At 36.9% G+C, this 12,440-nt stretch overlaps 1 protein-coding gene and 1 long non-coding RNA gene across 10 annotated transcripts in view; both read left to right on the top strand.

Moving 5' to 3' along the window:
* LOC311429984 overlaps nt 1-3,486 on the top strand; it is a 66,652-nt gene extending 63,166 nt beyond the window's left edge. The window contains exons 2-3 of the long non-coding RNA XR_014688488.1: nt 1,699-1,790; nt 2,944-3,486. This is a non-coding gene — a long non-coding RNA (uncharacterized lncRNA). The remainder of the gene's footprint in view (nt 1-1,698; nt 1,791-2,943) is intronic.
* The window catches only part of ROBO1 (roundabout guidance receptor 1), a 737,333-nt gene that overhangs the window by 280,955 nt on the left and 443,938 nt on the right, over nt 1-12,440 (top strand). The gene's annotated exons all lie outside the window — the stretch shown is intronic.

Genomic DNA, 12,440 nt, shown 5'->3' with positions numbered 1-12,440 from the left:
GTATCTTTCTAAAACAAAATATTTTAGGGTATTATGACAATATTAAAAATGCAAGTTTCTCTAAGAGATGATTCCCCCTAAATTAACTAATTCATTTAAGTCCAAAAAGAAATGAAAAGGAATCCTGTACATGTTTTTGTTCATGACTATATAGCACGTTATACTCATTTATGTTAGTATGAGATATTGATTTCTCCTTAAAAAGAGGTTAGACGAATGTTACAACAGATGGGAAACTATTTTTATAGCTTGTGCATAATCATTTGCAGGTTTGTTGGTTCCAGTTTGCCATTACCAATGGGCATCCATGTTTCTTAAATTAGGCCAAGACAGATAGATAGTAGTCCTGTCAGCAGAGTGTTAAAATTGACTTGATGAAGCTAGGAATTGTGAAGGATTTGTGGGTGAAAGGTCTGAGAAGCTTCCGGGGAAGAATTTGAACATAAAAGATTACATGTATCCCAATAAGAAATCCTCCCGTGGAAGATGTCCTTCAGACGAAGGTTTGGCTTAGATCTGGATGCCAGCTGTGAGCCTTTGCTTGCCAAACCCAGCGTGAAGTTTGTTAGATAAAGTGAGAAAGAACCTTCTTGAAAATGAGCTGAAGTATAGGCAGTTATAAGGAACATTTTCGTATCTGTGTGTGCCATTCTGTAGACTTGTCAATTCTTGATGTTTTAATTATAATAAGTAAATTACTTCATTACTTCTATGTTAAGATGTCTTGGATGTCTAAGCTGTTTTCAGGATAACTGACAAGCTAGAGCAGTGATACAGTGAGTCTTAAAATCAGGGACCTGGACAAGCCTTGTGTTCTGGATCTCACAGCGCAAGGTGCAAGCCCATCTTAGGAGCAGGGCTGCTTTCAGTTGGTTTTCAGAGAGTTTTAGGCTGGTGATGCAAACTGCTGGTGTGGCAGAGGCCTTGTCTAGCTCACCAGTTAGCTCTTTGGCACATGGATGCAGCAGCAGCAGCAGGGACACCCTCTGGACACACGTTCAAGGATGCAGTGCCTGTCATAAATTAGGCGTGGGTGTAATCCCTCTATTTGCATTCAAGAGTAGATTTGGCCCTTCCTCTGATATGTTCAATTTAAAGTAAAATCCATATAAAGAATAGATTAATTATAGAAGTCAAAAGCTTGTTTTATGTAAAATTTTCTGGGGAATTATTAAATTGGCTTGTATTATTGCTGAGTTAGTTATTTATTGATGAGGTCCTAACTGATAAATTGCTAAACTGATAAGATGAATCACTGTATATCAATGCTTTTTTTTTTTTTTTTTTTCCTAAAACAGTGCAGTCAGATAGGATCTTGATAAGCCTCTTAGTATACAGCATCATATTCCCAAACTGAAAAAAATACTTACAAGCACTCAATGCACTTACAGCTGTTAGGAATCCTAAATTTGTCAGTATTTTGAATGTCTCTTTAATTTCCCCCTCAGAATTAGAGGAAATGGTACTGAAAACACTTATTTTTATTTTTTTTTTTGGAAATACCATTTTTCTTTATATATGTGAGGTTTTTATTTCTTTATGTATCATTACATGACAGTAATAGTAATAGTACACTTTTGTGTTACTCTGACACAGTAGTAATAAAATGTTCTCTATTTTTATTTTTGTACATTTTTGAAATCATCATGGACAGCTGCTGCTAAGTAAAATATCTTTTTTTTTTTTTTTTTCCTCCAGAATGTCTCTTGGTCATAAAAACAGCTTGACAGAACTTTTATGTAGATACATCTATTTCAACTGCAAACATACACTGCATGATCAAAAAAAAAGTAAGATAAATTTTTCACTGTAAAAAAGGTAAAATGCAGTACAAAATTGTGAAATCCTTAATTTCTTAATGCAAAATTTTAAACTTGAGATATATTTTCCCATGGGAATTTTCTTCCAACACAAAGTGTTTTCTTACATGTCTTACTTTAAACAAAATAAATCCATTCCTCTTCCTTCCTTCCTCTATCTTTCTCCCTTCACCTCCCACAAAAGTTTAAAAAATAAAATAAAATGCTAGTAGGTCAGCACATAAAAATACCTCTAAATCAAAGATCCCAGACAGTGATTAGAAACCCATCTCCTAATGAAAAAAAAAAAAAAAAGAATTTAGAACCACACCAGCATGTAGTTAATGTTATGCATTGTAGCTGTTGTGACTTAAAATAGTTAAATGCAGTTTATCTGTGATACAGCTTTATTTCATGTTCTGTGTGGATATTTCAAGTTCTGCACAGAATTCAGAACTACTTCTCAGATGTTAACATCACAGCAACTCAGCAACTGCTCTTTGGACTATTGCATTTCTGTATGTTACAGCCGTGGTCCCAGGTTCTTGGAGTGCTGCAGCTGTTCAGTAAATTGTTCAGCACTACAATTACAGTCAGTTTCTCCTGTATTCAGTTTCGGGGGGGGGGGAGGGGGGGAGGATGTTCATATTCATGCACTGCCCTCCCTAGCTTCCTCAATGAACGAATGTGCTTTTCAAGCAGTAGTTCTTCTAACAGCAACATAATTTTCTCATGCCTTCTGTGTTTTGGTGTTGCTGTTTATGGTATTGACCATTTACACTTTCTCTGCCTTCTAGACTCTTTAGACTAATTCTAGATTATATTCTAGAATACTTATTCATTTGAACAGTACATTATTCATTTCCTTTCTATTTGCAAAACATCTATTTTGAAATAAAAGTTATGAATAAGTTTCTAGGGGTATTCGGTATACAGCTTTTAACTTTTCTGAAAAATAATTTGACACAGAAGCTCCTTTTATATTCTATTTTTTTTGTTTTTTGTTTTTTGTTTTTTTTTTTTTTCATGGAGCATAGAATGCTATCAGTAATCAGTGTTACATTTAAATATTATGAAATATTTGAAAGAAATTTCTCTCTCTCTCTCTTTTTTTTTTTTTTTTTTTTTTGTTCTGGATTTAAAGGAAAGAAATTGAACTGAGAAATCTCAAATTCCAGGATGAATTGAATTACAGTGATGCTCTTTGAGGTTATTATGAACCTGCAAAGCTTTCATTCTGCAGTAATATTCAGCATGGAAATCTTTGCCTGGATAACAAAATTGCAAGCTGGACCTTAGGAAAAGAATCAGTTACACAGTCACACAACATTAGGAATGGACACAGTCATTTTCCCCAACTATTATTAAAAATGAAAATTCTTTGAGTCTCCTAAATGTAGTCTCCCTTGTGCCTTTTGGCAGTGATTTCCATGGTTTCTATGTGTGGCAAGTTCTCTTTCAACTGTTTGCAGCCTGCTGCATTTTAAGAACTTTGTTCTCTCTTGTTCCTGTATTGTAAATTGAAAGGATAATGATTTATTTTTTTTATATATTTAGTTTTTGCTGTTATGATGTATGACTCCTTTTATTCATCTTTTTCAAAGACAAGCACACTCTTCTTCCTTGCCCCTACTTCTTACTCTAATCCCTTTGCTGGACAGTTTTTAAATAAAAGATTTTACCAACATTTTCTATGTACCTGTCTGATATCTTGTCAGTGAAACCAGTTTCACTTTACTGAAAAGCTGAAACTACAGTTGTAAAACAAACTGTGCTGCAGCAGGATACATCTTCTAGTATGAAGCTGTTGTTCCAGGTCACAGAACCAGATGCTGCTGAGGCTGTTACTCGGTTATGACACTAAGAGAGCAAACTCGTGTATACCACACTGGTGTGACTCAGTTGGGTACTGCAACTTATTCTGCCATTTGAAGCAAGGACTCTGTTCTGTGAAGCCTTCAGCAGCTGAATAAAGTGATTTTTGCGTGGCATTCATTTCTTTGTTTTTTGGATGGTATTATGATTTCACTTAATTTCCTAGGAAGAGTTGTTTTTGAAGCCACATCAGCTTAAGAAAGTACTTTGCAAAATGCAGTTTTGTTCAAAAGTGGCACTTAGAGGTTCTCCTTTTCTGGTGACTTCTTAGTAAAATTTCAGATTTTTAAACTCTTGTAGAATGAAATGCTGCTGAAAGGGAAAGTTTTCTTGTTTCTTTCTTTTTATTTTATTTTATTTTATTTTATTTTATTTTATTTTATTTTATTTTATTTTATTTTATTTTATTTTATTTTTTATTCCAAAGAGTATATGCATTATTTGTGTCTGGCTCTACTAGCAGCTTAAGAACAAAATAGCAGCTTAAGATCAAAATAGCATCATAAATGTTTACTATTGGAACAAAATCCAGGGTTTCATTTCATAAGTCCCGCTGGTGTAAAAGGGTCTGATCATTTAAAGATTTCCAGCAGGGCAATGCATTCCCAAATTCAACACATACTAAGTCTATGTATGTGTTGTTAGGAGAAGGTTATTTATTCAGTGAACATAGCTTTCTAGTTAAAATACAGTCTTTAAGCCCCATTACTGTTTTTACTTGCATCTGGTGCACAAATTGGTTTTTGTTTACCATTTTTGTGCTTTCACCTTTTACTTGAGGAATACGAGGCTTACAGAAGATCCAGAGTGCCTTGTGAGCATTGAGGTACAAAGGACTGAAAGCTTTTTCTTTCTTTCCTTATGGAATTCAGTGTTGAAACTGAGGCATTTAAATACAGTTGTTGAAAAGCTTCTGTTGTGAACAGAGCTTGAAAAGAAAACAATACCATAGCGAGTCACTTGTTCTTTTATTGCTTCTCCCTGTGCAACCTGCTTTTAGCTGTTTATTTTATGCTGATTAAACAGACTCCTTTCATTAAGTGCACTTCCTTAGATATTGTTTCTTCTACAAACATGGTAAGTGCCAAAAATAGTCATCTTTTGAGCTTGGTTCAGCCTGAACTTTTGCTAAGCCATTCCTGTGTACTCTGTAAATAATAAATATAATTCCATTAACTTAATCATCCTAGCACAGAAGGAGGATATTTGACCAAGTCAAAACCACACTTGATAATACATCCTGGAGATGACTAAGCAGCTGGTTGGTGACAGAAAGAAAAAGATAGGTGTAAACGTTTCAGACCACCTCTTTCTCTTCATCCTTCAGATTTTTCTAAACTTCGAGAAAAGTTGAAGGGTGTATGCTTTGTTTTTTGTAGAGAATTTACCATCATTCAAGTTGGTATTATTTTCTCTTCCATTATGCAGGAAAATAGAATACTATGGTATATGCTCTGTAGTGCTGGGCAAATGCCCACTCACCCCCAAAGAGTTATTTCACATCTGACAGGGAAGGTTAATCAGATAGTTAATTATTTAATTAATGAGCTCTGTCTTGCAGAGCCACTTGGGTGCTTCTGCACGGCACTCCTCATTGTATCAGGTTTATTCACCATTGCAGGATGCCTCCCTGGCTCTGCCCTGATGCAGGGCTGGGCTGTAGTGCCAGGCTTTTGCCTTTACCTCCCTGCTGAGTTTGGCCAAACCAGGTTCTGCCTGACAAGGTCTGAGATGGCTCCTGAATTGGTTCAGTGTTGGCTGTTGCACACAGCTGTATTTGGGCTTAATCAGGAGGATAGGGGACAAGCACGGGTGTCTTTGAATCCAGAGCAGTGTAAGAACTAAGAACTGTGTAAATCACCATTAGGTAGTTAAGAATCAACTGCTGCTCTAGTAAGTGGTAAATGGCCAAGCTGTTTTGTTATTTTCTTGTTGAATATTACCCTTCCTTGTGTACTCCCACCATTGTGGCTGTAGGTTTCAGGAGGACTGAAGACTGTAAGTTAAGAAAGAAAATAGTGTGTTATTTAGTATTTGAATTCCTTTTACTCTTGGAAAACACTGAGCACCTTGATCCTTGACCTTGATCCAGCTAATTGTGTAAATACATGCTGCTCCGGTGGTTCTCCTTGCCTGTTGATTAGAAAGATTTCAAAGCTCAGAATTGAAGAAAACAATGTAGTCAGTTATTTCCTTGTTGCTTGCCTCACCCCAACCACTTAATGTTAATTTTTATCACTGGCAGAGAAGAAAGAAAAAAAAAAAGTGCTCTCCGAGCCCTTTTACTCAGTATTTTCTCACTACCAAACACCTGGCTTTGCAAGGTCTTCATCACAGCTTTTTGTAATGAATCAAAACATGTAAATTTCAAAAAATTTTGTGCCACCCTGACTCGTAAGTGTTTATGCAAGAATAACAATAAGGTTTTACTTACGTCTTTATTAGATTGGATGGGTCTTAGTTCATACTTACTTTTTCAATTCACACTGGGATTTTTACAACAAAAGTAGAATTTTATATAAGGATGCATCTAGGGATTGAGTTGGCATTCCTTATTCTTCAAAATTAAGTAACTGTAAAACTAGTAAGTATGCTTGTGGAAGACAGGTGGTATATGGTCCAGAAAAACAGTTAAGGACAGGTCATAGAATCATAGAATATCCCAAGTTGGAAGGGACCCATAAGGATCATCAAGTCCAACTCTTGGCACTGCACAGGTCTACCTAAAAGTTTAGACCATGTGACTAAGTGCACGGTCCAATCACTTCTTGATTCAGACAGGCTTGGTGCAGTGACTAGTTCCCTGGGAAGCCTGTTCAAGCGTGCAACCACCCTCCTCTCAGTGAAGAACCTCTTCCTGATGCCAAGCCTGAACTTCCCCTGCCTCAGCTTAACACCATTCCTGCGGGTCCTGTCACTGGTGATTACAGAGAATAGGTCACCTGCCTCTCCACTCCCCCTTGCAAGGAAGTTGTAGACTGTGATGAGGTCCCCCCTTGGCCTCCTCTTCTCCAGGCTGAACAAGCCCAGTGACCTCAGCCGCTCCTCATACGTCTTCCCCTCTAGGCCCTTCTTGTGACCAACCTTAAACATTTTAAGCAAGCTTTTCATGACTTATTCTCCTCTTTTATATACTTATTAAATAGAAAATTTTAAACTGCACCTGGATACACGATTAGTGTGTGCTTCCTGTCATGTTCCTGTTATCGTTATGGTAATTTAATGTAACACCCTGTTGCTAACTGTGCATATTGTAGATAATGTAGATATTCTAATGTACTTATATAGTTATTCAAATCTAGCAATAATAATGTACCTTTACTTTCCTACTGATACAAAAAGCATTTTCTGCCTAGTTCCATGGGTAACAGGGCTCTTACTGTGATGTCTATAGTTGAATTGATTTATTTCAAAATGAACAAGGCTTTTTTAGGCTTCTCAGATCAACATTCTCCTGATGTTCCTGTTACTTCAGCACTTAAAAGAAACAAACAAATAAACCCTAAGTCAACAAGGGATTAAACAAAATCAGAAGTGTCCCTTATAATAATTTCTTGTTAAAAAATAAAAAATAAGGGGGGGGGGGGGGGGAGAATGGGGAGCTGTTCACTGGGAGAACCCAAAACTAGTGTCTATTGGTTGATGTATTCCTGAAGTCATACTGAAATATACCCAACAGAAACTCAAACACATCTAAGAAGCATTGAACCATTGTTTTATGTATTTTCCTGGCTGCATACTACAGTAAACAAGAGCTGCTCAACTGTTTTGTATTTCAAATAGATTTTAGAGCAGTAAGTACTGCAGCCTTAAAAATACGTGCAAGAAACTTGGCATGTAACAGGTCAGTCAGATAAGCCAGCTGAAATCAATAGCTAGACTGTATAGCTTTACATTTAGCCATTCATTCAAATGGAGAAAGACAAAAGGCTATATTTTTGAAAAATAAATAAAACTGGTTGTGTTTTTTTCTTAATTCTCATGTCAAGATCAGTAGTAGTTTTACTTTAGCTTTCACAGAAACAATGTTCAGAGTAAACTGGAATTATTTAAAAGTAGCATGATATGTTATTATCAAGTTAGCTTGGGTAGAATGAATATTAGTATAAATTAATTAATGATGGTGAATAAGACATCTGATAAAACTGTTTTTATGCTGCTTTCTTCTTTTTTGTTTTTATTTTTCTACTTTTTTAATTCAAAAGTTCTCTTAGTATCATTTAGTCTCTTAGTTTCACTACTGTAGAAGAAATGTCTTAGTAAGCAAAATTAAATTGAGACCCATGTTAATACTTCTAGAGCAAGATCAGCACTCCTTGCTGACATTTTCAACAGAGCTCATTGGGAGATGCAAATTATTTTAAATTTAGATGGTTTAATAAAACCTTGCAGGATGCTGAAAAAATAAAGGAAATATTTTATTCTGTGATTTCAGTGTTGGATATTTTTCCTGTAAATAATGGAGATCCCTTTTTACTCTGTTCTTAGTGTACAGTGAAATGTAGTCTTTCCATTTCATCTACGATATTTTTCTAGCACTCTACAAAAGTATATAAACAGACGTGCTCTTATTCTAAAAAGCTCTGAACAGACTGTTGAAGGTTCCCCTCCCATTTTCTTGCCTGATTTATAGCTACAGTTGGCAGCAATGGCTATAGCTAAAGTTTCTTAACACTTTCTGTTACTAGGTCTGTTTTCAATTGCTTATGATTTTGCCAGCTTCAACTGCTTCCCAGTGTTTTTAGACCTTTTGGCTTGGGCAGTGGTTTTGAGCTTTTATGATACTGGTGAGTTACTTCAGAAGTTTTATGGACCTCATCCTGAGCTGATCTAGACTTGTGTAACTGAAACTCTGGGCTTAGCTACACTTCCCTGGATATAATGCTACAGAAAGAAGCCCAGCTGGTTTTATTTATTTTTTAGAGAGCTGTGATGTGAATGTGAATGAGACAGACAGTAAGGAAGATGGAAGGAAGTTGGGCTGGAAACTCTACAGTCATGACATGTAGTAACTTCTTTCTATTATTCTGCCTTTTCATGTTATATAAGCATGTGGATTCCATTTGACTGTAGCCATCTCTGCCCTTCATCAGGCTCAAATTTCTTTCTATTGCAAAAGCAAGCTTGAGGAGGTTATCCTCAGAAAGGAAAATTTCAGTAGTAACTTTGAGTGCATTTTTCTCTAAGCTCCTCTTCAGAAGTAGAAGAAGTTGCCTCCTTCATTTGAGCAGTCCTGCATTAATGACCCCCCAGGACTGAGCTACCCTTCCTGCTATAGGAGTGGTTCCTTTGGGTTACCCGTGTTTCTGCCACTGATGTGCAATAATATGATATCTGTAGCAGGAGGTGTCCCTTCAGTGTGAGAGCCAGAGAACGGCAGAACTCTTGCAGCAAGAGACGCTACAGTCAGAACAAGACTGACTGATCTAGCAAAGTGGGTCTTACCACTTCTAGTGACAGCAATAAAGCTGCACACACAAAGACAGTTCCTGCCTTCAAGTTACTGCCTTAAAGACTATTGCAGGATTTTTCTTAATTTTATGAACAGAAATCATACAAATGATAATTTAGCCAGGAATATTTGAGTCCTGCAACAATGTTTTAGCTTAAAGTGTAATTAATCAACATGTACATGCTAATTCTGCTCAGATACAATGCTTTATTTCTGCTGAGCTGACCCTCATTTTGGGTACGTGACTCAATTTATAGCTAAACTAGCTATGGTAAAAATAAGGTTCCGTGTCTCCAACAAAGAGAAAGTAATGTATCTTATTCAAGAGCATGAAACTCTTCTGACCCAACATCTTCCTTTTAACACTGGTCTGCATATTGTCTGTGCCTTTATTAGACTTTTACATCAAGAAATCAAAAGTTCTGAAAAAATCAAGGGTTTTCACTAAAAATCATATTTGTGCCTTCAACATGCCCTTTTTTTTTTTTTCTCCTGGATAGTTTAATTCTTTTTTTCAGGAATAAACCCTCTAAGTATCTGATAGAAAACAGGTGAATGGTGTCAGGGAAAACAAAAACATTTTAACCAAATCATTGTTTTCCAGTGGAAAATGGAGAAATATATGACTTTATTTTTGCAAACCGATTTATCTTTACTTGCTAAGGTTCTCAGTGCTAAGGGCACATTTTAGTTTCTGTAACTCAGTTTCACAATCTTCAGATTTGTTTGATAATTAATCATGCACCTTAATGCATGTCTTTACCATCCAGTTCCTTTCCTTTATCTTGCAATATAAATATTGATATTTGCATTGAATATTGCACTAAACTGTATTCAGTACAGTATTAAATGTTGTGCATTTTTAAACCACTTCAATGTCTATTTTCATTCATTTTTCTATACGATTTCAGCTTTTGGGCTTTATCATGTTTTCTCAACAGCTTTTTGTCTTTTAGTTATCTAGAAACAGTACTCTGTTGTACTGCATCTGTGCTTACTTTGTTTCAGACATTTATGGGTTACAGCAAAGAAAGTCTCCGTGTAGTACACTGTATTTATTTAATTTCCAATACTTCACTGAAGGTGTCAGTATTTTCAAGGAGAATCCACTGTTGCTGAAAATGTCAGTCTTATGTAGTCAGTGCTATGCCTAAAGTACACATGCAACAATTCAAAGAGGATACTTAATTAAATCCTTAATTAAAGTTCAGTTTTTACTTACTGGAGCTCTTAGTAGGACACATATAATTAGTAATGCAGTAATGACACACGATTGTTGCATTTTTCTTTACAAAAATGGCTGGGGGTAGGGGCTGGGAAAAGGACGGAAGGAGCAACTTTTTATTCATGTCAAAATCTGTTTTAGATCAACCATATTAGAGACAGTATGTTCTGTTGCATTAGGTAACTTATTAAGAAAATCGATTCAAATAAAAAAAAAAGAGAGAGAGAGACACGTACAATGCCCCCAAACAGATTAATTTAACCTGAGCCCATTCTCAAGTACAGTTCTCTGCATGCTGCCAGGCATGGCTCTCCTGGCCTCACTGAGGATGAGAGGTGCTGCCTGAGTCAGCTTGCCAAGATGAGGTTTGTGCACTGCACAAAAGCAGTTTCCAGACACTGGGTTTCTTTAGACCAACAGATCGATAGTTTGATATTATCAGTGCATCCAGCTGTTCCCACTCTGCTCTCCAGGAGAGCCACTACTACACTAATCTTCACAAGTTGTGTGACTTTCCACAGGAAAATGTTCGAATTACTCAGAAGAGTAGTAGAACTACTTCTCAGGAGACTCTTCTTTCTCAATTTATAACAAATATAATGCCTAGATCTAAGACCTTGGCAACATGTTCAGGTTTTTACCTAACTGTATTTTTGAAGAAGGCTACAGTTTCAGTTTGTTTTATCAAAGACTGTTGTAACTTTTCCAAACGCTTGCCCTACTTCATTCACCATTCTTCACCACTGGGGATTCTTTTCTTTTCCCCTGCCCCCTGATAGACTCCTGGAACTGGTCAGTGAACCAGTGCCTTGGAAGCATAATCAATGCTTACTACTCTGCGTGGATGTGCAAGTCACACTTCTGGGTTCAGACAGGCTGTGATAGGAGGATGCAAGAGGGGGTGCCACTATCACCCCTTGATTGCTACAAGTCAAGGCCTACTTTCAGTTTCAATTTCAAAGTTTGAATGCTATCCTAAACTGCTTTTTCTGAGAGTGCATAAAAAGTAACTTCAGAGTACAACAGTGCTCTGACTGCACCCAGCAATGTGTACCTGGTAGATGAGCTCTTGCTACCAGCATATTCTACTTGCTGGTTCTCAGCTACTGAAAATAGGTGAAATTACAGTGCAGCTGGACAGCAAGGGTGTAGCTGATCACATAGTTCATTGTCACTGAAAAGCATAGTCCCATTTTCCCCTCCCTCTGTTCCTTATGCTGCCTGACTGATGCTCAGGTGACCTCTGGGTAAACCAAAGAAGCATGAAAGGGGACAGAAAAGTAATAAAGGGGGGAGGACAAGGAGGGTAGATTTTTGCTACTGTGGTAAGCCCAATCAGCTGTCTGTTAAGTCAGATACGTATCTCAGTTAGTGTCAGAGAGGTGCAAGAGCACTTCCCTAGGAGTAACAGAGAAGCGGGAGACAGCAAAGCAGCGGACTGCCCCTTTCAGTAGCTTTTTAGGTCAGCTGGGCTGTCTTGCCTGCCATCACTTTGAATTTTATAGTCTTTTTATGCCGACATAGACATGCAAAGTGGATAGAGTATGACCCACAATCTGGCCCTTCGTATTCTTGAGAAAAGTCTCCCAGGAGGCATGGTATTTGAAGGAGAACGCAAGATGACTCTTCTAATGGACCATGAAGTGCTGACAGGCTGCTTTTAAAGCAAACAAAAGCCCAAACCATCAAAAATCCTCCCTTGTTTTCATATGTTTTTGGATTTCAACTCCTCCAATGTGTGTAGATGTCATACATAATTTTACACTTTGAGAATGTTTTAGGTCATCAGTCTGTTACTTAGAAGATTAAAAAATTATCTTAAAAGATATTATGATCTGTCTGGAAGGCCAGTGAAAATGTATCCTTCTCATAGTTGCTAATCTCCACATCTGCCTCCATAGAATGCTTTCATGTGATCTGCCTATGTTGTTTTTTAGGCTTATGTGACTGATGTTAGATAGAGATTATATAGATCAAATGGGCAAGAAGTATGATTATTTTACATACAGTATAAAATTCAAAAAGCATGCTTTCCTTCGAACAACAAAAAAGGGGGGTGGGAATGGGGGATGTGTCAGACCTTACTCGG

The sequence above is a fragment of the Aythya ferina genome (genome assembly GCF_964211825.1).
Source record: "Aythya ferina genome assembly, chromosome: 1".
Taxonomy (NCBI): domain Eukaryota; kingdom Metazoa; phylum Chordata; class Aves; order Anseriformes; family Anatidae; genus Aythya; species Aythya ferina.
The sequence above is the reverse complement of the archived record's forward strand: the minus strand, read 5'-3'. Positions and strand labels throughout refer to the sequence as shown.